Raw genomic sequence first — 9,780 nt, forward strand, 5'->3', positions numbered from 1 at the left:
AAGAGGGAAGAAGGAAAAAAAAAAGTTTTATTATCATCAGACAGCTGAATTCTGACATTTAGACCACATTCTGGCATTCAGACCCTTTATTAATGATCCCTATCTCAGCTAGACATTTATTTAAATCTTCACCAAGTCAACCAAGTTGGTTAAGAATGTACCACCCGGAATGTCAAACTCATGCTGAACCCAAATTTTCCAGCACATGTAGTCTTACCTTGGCTACTCTGTTTATTTGATAAATCAGGAGAAACTCAAAGTATAGGCTGCTGGAACACTGGTTCTGGGTGTCACATTCACCCATTCTGCTCTTTTCTTTGACAGCAATGAAAGATCTAGGGATAATGTGTGACAGGGATGAATTTGCCTGGCTCTTGTGATACGTAGCTATCAGATTCTGAAATATTTGCATGACAACAGACCAATACGGTATGACCCATCTTCTTCCCCAAAAGAATATCCTGTAATGCCTTCTTTCCACAACTACTGCTACCACCCTGAAGCAGCACTATTTGAACCTTAAGAGCTGCAAGCGGGAAGGAAGAGTTTGCTCATTCGGGCAGTGCAAAGAAGCCCCTATTGTCCTACAAGGCCACGGAAACAGTGACCACATGTACATCAGAAGATTCCATTTTTAGCATCTTTCAAAACAAAGTCTTCTCTTTCACATTATCACGAGCACACTGAATCCTCAGTCTTCCTATATCATTCTCTGCAATGTCTGCTTTGTTTTGTCTTGAAAAATCATTCTCCTGCCTCTCTACCCCACGCAATTGCTCTATTAGCAGCAAGTTTCCACTACACATAATTATGGCATGCCTTAGCCTACTTTTCTGTTTGCTGAATAGCTATGCCTATTTTCTACTTGTGCTGATGCTACCATTTACTTTTCCTGACACTCTAATCCTTGTATCCTTTGAAGGCCTGACTTCCTCCACCACAACGGCAGCTGGGGTTCTCAGGCCCCTTTCCAGAGCTTTTTAATAGCAACAGTAATGCCAGTGCTGAACATCCCCCTTCTTAATCTTCAGGTCATCACAGAGGCTATACCTGTAAAAAAAGTGCTTCAAATACACTGTCCAGTGCTGCTAACCACCCATTATGTAAATGAACAGCAAGTTATTAATTGCATTTTCCTGGCATACAATACAAGCATCTAGCTTCTTCTCTCCCAAAGGTGTAAAATAACTTCAATTTTCTGCACATTCCCAATTAGATTTTTTTATCTTCCACTGCAAAAAAAAAAACAAGCTACACACTTCAACTAAATTCTTAATAATTTAACTTCAATTTAACTAGTGAAAAACTAACCACAGTCCAGTGAATCAAGTGTTCTCTCAGAATTATTTGCCCTCAGCACAGTGGCCTTGCAATGATTGCTGCCCTGATAAGCTCTCAGTAAGTCAGTATCGCTCATGACATTGACGCTGTGCCTACAGCTCCTTATGCTGACATTATTAAATGTATTCTTAAAGAGACTGTGTTTGACTCCACTCAAGAACAATGACTGCACATCCTCAGATGTCTCATTTCCATCTTCTTTAAATTACCAAACTGATTGTTTTTCTTGAGGAATCCTATGATCTTCTACCCACAGAACTGCTTCTAGCCCTAGCCAAAAACCCACTGTATTCCCCACAGACAGCAGCTATGGAGGTCCATCATTATTTCCAAAAATTTAAAAAAAAAAAAAAAAAAAAAAAAGCTAGTCAAAAACAAAGAGGTGAAGATCAAGAGGAAAAGAAAGGTATAGTATTACTGCTAAATCTGGGACTGATGTTCTGATAATCATTGTCTCTCAAAAAATGACTACAAACCAATCACAACCAATAGTGTAGGAAAGGTTCTTTTCCAAACACTGCTTAAAGGAAAGCTCCTTCAATCAGTGGTTAAGCAAGGATATTTTGAGATGACTGCAGTAACAGATACTGACTCAAGCTGAACAAAGCAACTGTACCAAGATATTCAATCAGTAAGAGATGAAGAGAACACAGAAAAAAAAAAGAAAAAAAAAAAAAGTTGTACATAAGCCTGTTTCAAATATCAGACACCAGAATTTAAAGATTTCCCTAAATAAAGGTTTCCCTTTCCCCATCTCATCCCCTCTTTCAAAACCCTCCAGAGTTGTGTTTGTACTGCAACATCTGGCACAGCTTCATAAAACCCAAGAGATAAGTGTCAGACTTCAGATCTTTGGTACTATTTCCAAAGTTAAAAGAACAAAATGGAACAAACCCTAAAACTATCTCATATGACTTTTTATTTACGCATGTGTTCAACTTCCCAAACACATGCTGAAAGTAGACTAATACTTCCAGAACCCAGGACATAAATTAAGATTGCATTAAATCTAGTCCCCTCATTTGGAAACTTCTGCTAGAGCCTTTTCACTACAACCAACAAGATAATTATCATAAGTTGAGCTATCTCCCTTCCTCCCCCCTTTTCTTCTTTCAGCACTGGCATACAAGCCATGCTATTTTAACTTCTTTCCTGTTCTCCCAGTTCTTCTGGAACATTTTATTTTCAACAGTCAACTCATTTGGAGAAGTGCCATGCTGAAGTTCAACCGTTTACAATGTTAACTGTGTCTCTGCCAGCAGCAGAAGACTTACACCACACCACCTTCTCCAGCATCTCTTTCTTTAAAAATTTTGAGTTCCTGTCTTTGAGGAACTTAAGTTTCTGCAGTTTAGCAGATATTTAAGCAACTTTAATTCTTATCATTCTCCTTACTTCTCTTCAAAATTGCCCTCACTTTCACTCCCTGAAGAGTAAGGTGGCAGTTCTCATCCCCTCCTCAATTAATACTTCATTGACAGCTGTTCATGTGCTATGGGCCCATATTATATCTTAATGCTACCTGAAAGATTTCCATTAAACAAGCCCTTTCAGAGAGACTGCCTGATTAGTTAGCACTCTAGAAGGAAGCAACTGTTTGAAAAGATAGCAAGCATTTAGCTTGATGAAGTTAAAGATTTTACTAAAGCCAGCAATTAGAACTTCATCCGTGATCACATCCTTTAAGTGTTAAGCAAATCATACAGCTGATAGTAACAGCAGGCCTTTTTCCTCTGGAACAAGTTCATGAAAGACAGGATTTCAGTTCAAAACAAAGATTAAGGGAAAAAAAGAAAAAGAAAAAAAAAAAAGAGCATTTATATTATTTTCTGCTACAGTACATTGAAAATATACCAAAGTACAAAGTACAGGGAAACATAGTACCTGAAATGACTCAAAGACGATATGGGTCTTCATGGGCCTTTCCTGATCTGTCAGAAGAGTATCTCCCTTCCTCTACCATTGTGTTTCTTCCAAACATTCTTTTCAGTATTTCAGTTCATTTTTTGTTGTAGTGTTTTTTTGTTGTTGTTAGGATTTTTTTTTATTTTTTGATAATTATTCTTCTACAGGTTTTGTTGCTAGTTTTGGTTAGTGTTAGCTTCATAATAGGGCAATGTGAGTAAATGAAGTAGGAAACTGCAGAAAAAGGACTTATATCTGTGAAATTATTGAAAAGCTATGTAGTATTCATTTACTCACATTGCCCTATTATGAAGCTCAAAGTAGTGTTCTGCTCAGTTTAAGTAATTATCCACAACAACGTGCAGAGAAAGTGTTACAGCAAAAATAGAGCAATCTCAATTTATACTGTAACTCCACATGTTGTTTGTAATCATAGGAAAACTCACAGGAAAAACTCATTTACACTTGTTTCTTGGAATTCCAAATTTCAGGAGGCATCTTTGGACTTTTCTGAAGTAACCTTCCTCAAACTGTAACCTGTACTATTATAAAATTTTAGCTCTTCACATTTCCTTTCTAAGACTAAAATTAAACTTGTCCATTCTTTGGGGCCCAGGGTAACATCTGCCAGATGTCCAGACATCTATGTTGATGGTAGTTCTTCTCCAATACTTATCAACTCTTTAATTACTCATGTCTTCCTAAGAGTCAATTCTCCTTTAAATCAAAGTTCACAACACTACAAAATTTGTTATAAACCTTACTAAATTAAAATGACCATCTTTTTTCCCACTTGTGTTTGCAGTTGTACTACTTTCCATTTCCAGCATCCAATTGTGTACTCATATTCCTCACTGCCTGGGCATATACAACACATTTTTAGTTTTCCTCCTGTATCAAAATTATTTTTAAAACCAATGGAAAGAAATTCTAAACATGATGTTTTAAGTTTCTCCAGAATGTAGTTCATTATTAACCTTTAAAAAAGGAATAAGGAAATCAACTATTTGTTTAAATATTTTTAAAGCAGTGGTCCTTAGGTTATGTCTAGTGGGGTTGAGAAAAGTGATTAAGAAAAGCTAGTTTATATACTGAACAATAAGCTATGAATGCAGTTTCTGATAGATCTTGCACCATGGACAAACTGTGGGTGCTCATAAATCAAAAACAATTGAAATCCAATATCTGAATGAAGAAATTTGTGTCTGATGACAAGAAACATACTGGTCACCACTATCTCTTGAATTAAAATTATCATTCTAGATCCCCTGAAAGCCTTTTGTTTCATTTTTTGCTTCTTTGTTTTGAAAAATAAAAGTCACTCAGCTGGTCTTCTAACAGTAAAGTGAAATTCAGTCTGGGCAGACTAAAGCAAGGAACATCATTAATGAGAATATTCTTCTCTAAAGATATTTCAGTCTCATAGTAAAGAAAACACCCATTTAAAATAACACTACTCTCCAATACAAACCATTGCAAAAATGTTCTTTTTCCTAGGGTGTCTGTCACCACAGGAGAGGGGCAAGATGCCCTCCCATCAAGATCCCCAGCTTAAATCTCAAACTTGTTCTTGTATTGCACATGCCACATTTATGAACAATGTATCTGCAGGTCATGTTGTAGTGTAAACACTGAGTTGACTTCTCAAGAAGTAAGAGCAAATTCATGATTTCGAACTATGAAACACAATCAGATACCTATGGAGAGAGTATACCTAATAGAGAGGATGGATACTTAGGATCTGACCCAACCAGCAGAGGTCAGTGAGGACTTTGTTATTATCTTCAGTGGCTGCTGATTTAGACCTGTACAGAAATTGTAAAGCGCATCAATGAACATCACATCAGGGGAAAAAAAAAAAAAAAAAACAGTTAACCTCCTTTCTTATTTTGTCAAACTGTAAGGTGAAATATACATGAAATGGTATGTTGCATGGCCCACCTCTGAAAGTGCTTCATTTCAGAAGGGTGAAGATAACCACAGTATCTCAGTACTTTGTGTGACATTATCAGCAACCAGAACTACCAAAATGCACAGCTGATAATGCAGTATGCTTTCCAATAATATTAGAGTATATACACTACACAATTTATTCCACAGGAAAAATGAAACAAGGACATTGATTTTAACCTTGCAGTAGCTGGATCCCAAGTTCATCTTTAGTGATTACAGTCATCAAATCTTTCTATTCTTGGTGCCCATGTGGGAGTGTGTTTTGATTCAGATTCACTGGTCTCCTATTCTATAACATATACCTCCCATATATAACACGTTCCTTCTTAAATGCTTCAAAATAATCTACATATGAATGCTAACTTTCTATGGAGGTGTGCGTTCAAACTCAGTAGCACTGCATCCTGGTATCCACCTCATGCATTTCAGCATGTAGTTTGAATTTTTTGAGGAACTGCATCTACTATGCATCTGATGTGCAAATCAAGATTGGTGGGAAAAGAGTGAGGCCTGGTTTGAGACTACTGAAACTGATTTCAGATTAAAAGGTGGGCTAAAAAAAATCACACAAATTCCTTTTCAACTGCTATCTCTCTTTAAAGATCTTAGGTTTCCATAATTACATTAAAATCATAACAAGAATGTTGCCATAAGTTTTCAGAAAAAAAACCTTTAAAGACACCAAAAAAGACAGCTGTGAAAACTGTTTCGTTTTTTCCAAGAGAAATTGCGTATTTTATGATGCTCTGAGGAACCTACTAAAAGCTTGCCAGTATCGTTTTAATGCAACCTAGTGAGTGGGGAGAAATATTCCATCTTAATATAAAATAAATCCAAAAGAAGAAATGCTCTTGAAAATCAGAAGTTAAAAATCCCATAAATCAGGCATCAACAGCATCACCTAGAAAAAAAAATGACATTTCATGACATTCTCTGGAAGAACCTGAGCAGCCTCAATCTGTGTGCACTTACCTCCAAATGCTTTCAAAAATCTATAAATATAAGCATACATACACAATTCTTTGGTCAACTGATCAACCTCCTAAATTCTGTGGTCTTTAACCAAAGAAAAATGTCTAGAAAGGTGACCTCCACATGAAAGCATAAGAGCAAAAAAGCCTGAGGATGTGTTTCTCTGTGTGAAGGAGAATCTGAGCAATTTCCTCCAATCCTCATTTCCTGATAGCATGAAGTCAGAGAGAAGACCCATCACAATGTTGTACATTGAAAAAACTGAAGAAACCCTAGGGGAAAAAATCATGATTAAGCCAGCTTCTGCCAGCAAAGCTTCAAAACATGGAGACACATCCACGATGTTAGGAGCACTTCCCATCTCAGCTTTGTCTACTCTCTCTCTCCTCCATTTTCTGGTGGAGCTAGAGAACATGACATGGCTTACCTGACTCAGATCACAGCTCTCTGCCAAACTAGTCACTTCCTCTTAGACATGCAAGCAGCTTCATGAGACAAACAGACCCCCACGGACACACACACAAAAGCAGCAGCAGAAAGCACTCAAACTTGAAGGTCTTTCTCCTTCCAAACACCAGAAAAACGAATGAAACTTTTCCCTTTTCTCCCCCAAAAGAGGGATGTGAGGCGGGGAGAAATCCTATCAGATCACAACTACATGAAGCTCCAGGAGGATCTCTGTGTGGAGAATAGAAACCACAATGCTAAGAGGACGCGGGGGGGTAGAAGAAGGTTACTCCAGAAGACATAAAGAGCCTGTAGACTGTGTGTGTGCATGTGTGCGAGAGCGAGGAGAAGCTTTGTGTTGTGGAGCCTGGACTGGAACCAAAGCAGACAGCTTGCAAATGGAGGACAGGGAGATAAAGAAAGGGAAAGAGAAGGAAAGATAGGGAGAAAGCTGCTCCGGGTGGTGGAGAAAGGGGCAGGGGAGAAAGCTCCTTCTCCCTTGCCTGGTTTAAAGGTAGGGACGTCGGAGAAGTGAGCGAGAAGAAGTGGGCTCCTTCCCTTTCCTTTCTTCCCTTCACGCTCTCTTTCTCTCAAAGGAGAGCAGAAGCGTGTGTAATGGCTCCTGCTCTCCAGCTGAACGCTGTCCTCCTCCAAGCAACCTCCTGCGGGCACCACCAGCCCCCCAGCCCCGGCGCCGCCGGGGACCCCCGCATCCCAAGTGGAGGAGCGCGGCAGCGGGGGCACCAGCGGCGGGGTGAGGGACCAGCCTCGCCAGCGGCGAGAGAGAGGGCAGCGAGAGGGGATGAGGAGAAAGAGCAGGAGAGGAAGAGGGGGAGAAAGAGAGGGAGAGAGAGAAAGAAAGAAAGGAAGGAAGAAAGAAAGAGAGAAAGAAAGGAAGGAAGAAAGAGGTCACCCGATTGCCTGGGTCGTGCCAGCACGGAGCTTTTCTCTCCTCCGTGTCTCTCCCGTCTCTGATCCAAGTCCACACGCACAGCACCATCCAGACCTCGCACACACACACATATCCACACGGGCACCCCCACCCCGAAAGCTCGACTGATATCTCACTTATCTCCCCATACCCCCCCCCCCCCTTTAATGCAACAACAAAAAATTAATTAACCGCCTTCCTCCTCCTCCCACCACCACCACCACCACCACCACCAGCACCTCCTCCTCTTCTCCTCCTCCATGCAAGAGACTTCTCTCAAACAAAACACCCCGCTCTCGCTCCCTCTCTTCTCTTTTTTTTTTTCTTCCTTTCTTTCTTCCTCCTTCCTCCGTTGGCCGAATGAATGGATTTCAGAGGAAGGTGGTGGAAAGAAAGAAAGACGGAGAAGACCAAACAAAAAGATATATATATACACATGAGAGATGATCTCTCCAATGCCAAACCGGAGATGGGTTTTAATTGCAAGAACTTACAGGAGCGTCCCGGCACTGCTGCTCTTGCTGCTGTCTCCTCTCCTCTTCCTCTCTGCCTAGCTCTTCTTCTTGTTATTGTTGTGGAAGTTGTTTTGTGAGTCTCATGTGCTCCTTGCCAGGTCTCAGCAATGGAGAATCGCCATCTTTCCCTGCTTTTCCCCCCCTCTCTCTCTCTCCCTCTCTCTCTCTCCTTCACTGGTTTGCTGCAGCTGCAGATGACCTGAGATATCCGTCTCTCTCTCTCTCTCTCACTCACCCTCTGTGTCTCTCTCTGAATAATGAGCAACCAGAGGGAGAGAGAGAAAGAAGACAATCTCCTCTCCTACCACACAAAACGCAAGAGCACCAGGGGGTGCAAGAATCCTTTCTAACAACAACAACAACGTGTAGGGGAAGAGGAGGAAAAAGAGAAAGAAAAGAGAAGAAAAGAGAGAAGGAAAAGGCAAGAAGAAAGAGAAGGAGGGAGGTGGAAGAGGAGGGGGGAAAGCAAGCAAACAAGAGAGAGATCCAGGAGGCAGACAGATGGAGGAGAAGATGGTAGTGATAGAGGAGGAGGTGTTGAAGATGAAGGAGATTAAGAGGAGGAAGGTGGTAACAAAAAGTTAAGGTTTGGGACACTGAATCACTCACGGGCCAGGGAGGAGGAGAAGAAGGGGGAAAGATCTGAAGAGCTTCCCCTTCCAAGCTGTTGCCTTCACAAAGCTTCTTGCACAGGAGCTCTCAGCAGCTCCTGCGATGCTGGGGGAGCCGCTCGGATGGAGCACTCTGCTAGGTCATAGCTCTCTTCCAGCCATGGCAAAAACCGGTTTCTGCATGCAGATCTGCCCCTGAGGTGATCCCTCAGACACATCCATCTAGAGGCTAATCTTCCCTGAGCAGGGTAAAGAACATAAATGGAGCTGGAGGTTGCAAAGTATAAAACCAGATCTACCACGTGGTTGGTTTTTAATCCCCCTTCCAGCTCGCATTTGATGTGGAGAAAGGAGACTCAAATTGTCCATTTCTGGCACGTATTTTGAAGTCTACTCCCGGAAATAAAGACAGTCATCTCCAGGTTTTTTATTTCTCACAAGCATTTAGGAGAAAAGAGAGCTTGTACTACCGAGCACCAAAATCACTTCCTACATTGGTGAAACGTTTTTGGCTGCAAAATAAAATAAATAATCCTACTTAAATAACTTTTATGCCTTCCAACACCTAGTTGTCTGCTCTTTTGTGACTGATTATTTAAAACCGAGGAAAGAAACGATCAAGGCTCACAAAGAAAGGTATCTTGGTGATGAAGGCAAGCAAGCAAAGACAAAGCTGCTGTAGTCTGCATTTATATTTAGCCTCGTTCTATTAAGCATTGTGCTTAGCTACTTCTTTTGCTCGACCCCCCTCCCCCCCAGCCCTCCACTCTTTCTACAACAACAGGTCAGATTCTTTCTAGGGTTATGCCTAACACTGGGGGTGGGGGCAGTGGGGGGATTAGGGGTTATGTGCAGACTCATAAAATCAATGCACGGGAGTGAGGGAAAATCAATTTGAGCACAAGGGCATGGCTGGTATTGGAACATCACTGGGATTTCTCGAGCCCTCAAGCGCTGCAATTTGCATGGGTGGAAGAGAGACTAGAACCACAGAGCTCCGGTTCGGGTGAAGGGGGAGATCCCTCCCCAGCTCCAAGGAAGTTTTGTGTGAGTGGTGAAGCTGAGATGATCTTCTTAAAGGAGTCCAGATTTTACTGGCTCTGGG

The 9,780-nt window shown here is 41.1% G+C and overlaps 1 protein-coding gene across 1 annotated transcript in view; it reads right to left on the minus strand.

Moving 5' to 3' along the window:
• Positions 1–7,367, minus strand: part of ZNF462 (zinc finger protein 462) — a 93,944-nt gene extending 86,577 nt beyond the window's left edge. The window contains exon 1 of the mRNA XM_035570960.1: positions 6,599–7,367. The gene's annotated coding sequence lies outside the window, so the exon portion shown is untranslated. The remainder of the gene's footprint in view (positions 1–6,598) is intronic.
• Between the last annotated feature and the right edge of the window lie 2,413 nt (positions 7,368–9,780).

Source organism: Cygnus atratus, chromosome Z (assembly GCF_013377495.2).
Source record: "Cygnus atratus isolate AKBS03 ecotype Queensland, Australia chromosome Z, CAtr_DNAZoo_HiC_assembly, whole genome shotgun sequence".
Classification (NCBI taxonomy): Eukaryota; Metazoa; Chordata; class Aves; order Anseriformes; family Anatidae; genus Cygnus; species Cygnus atratus.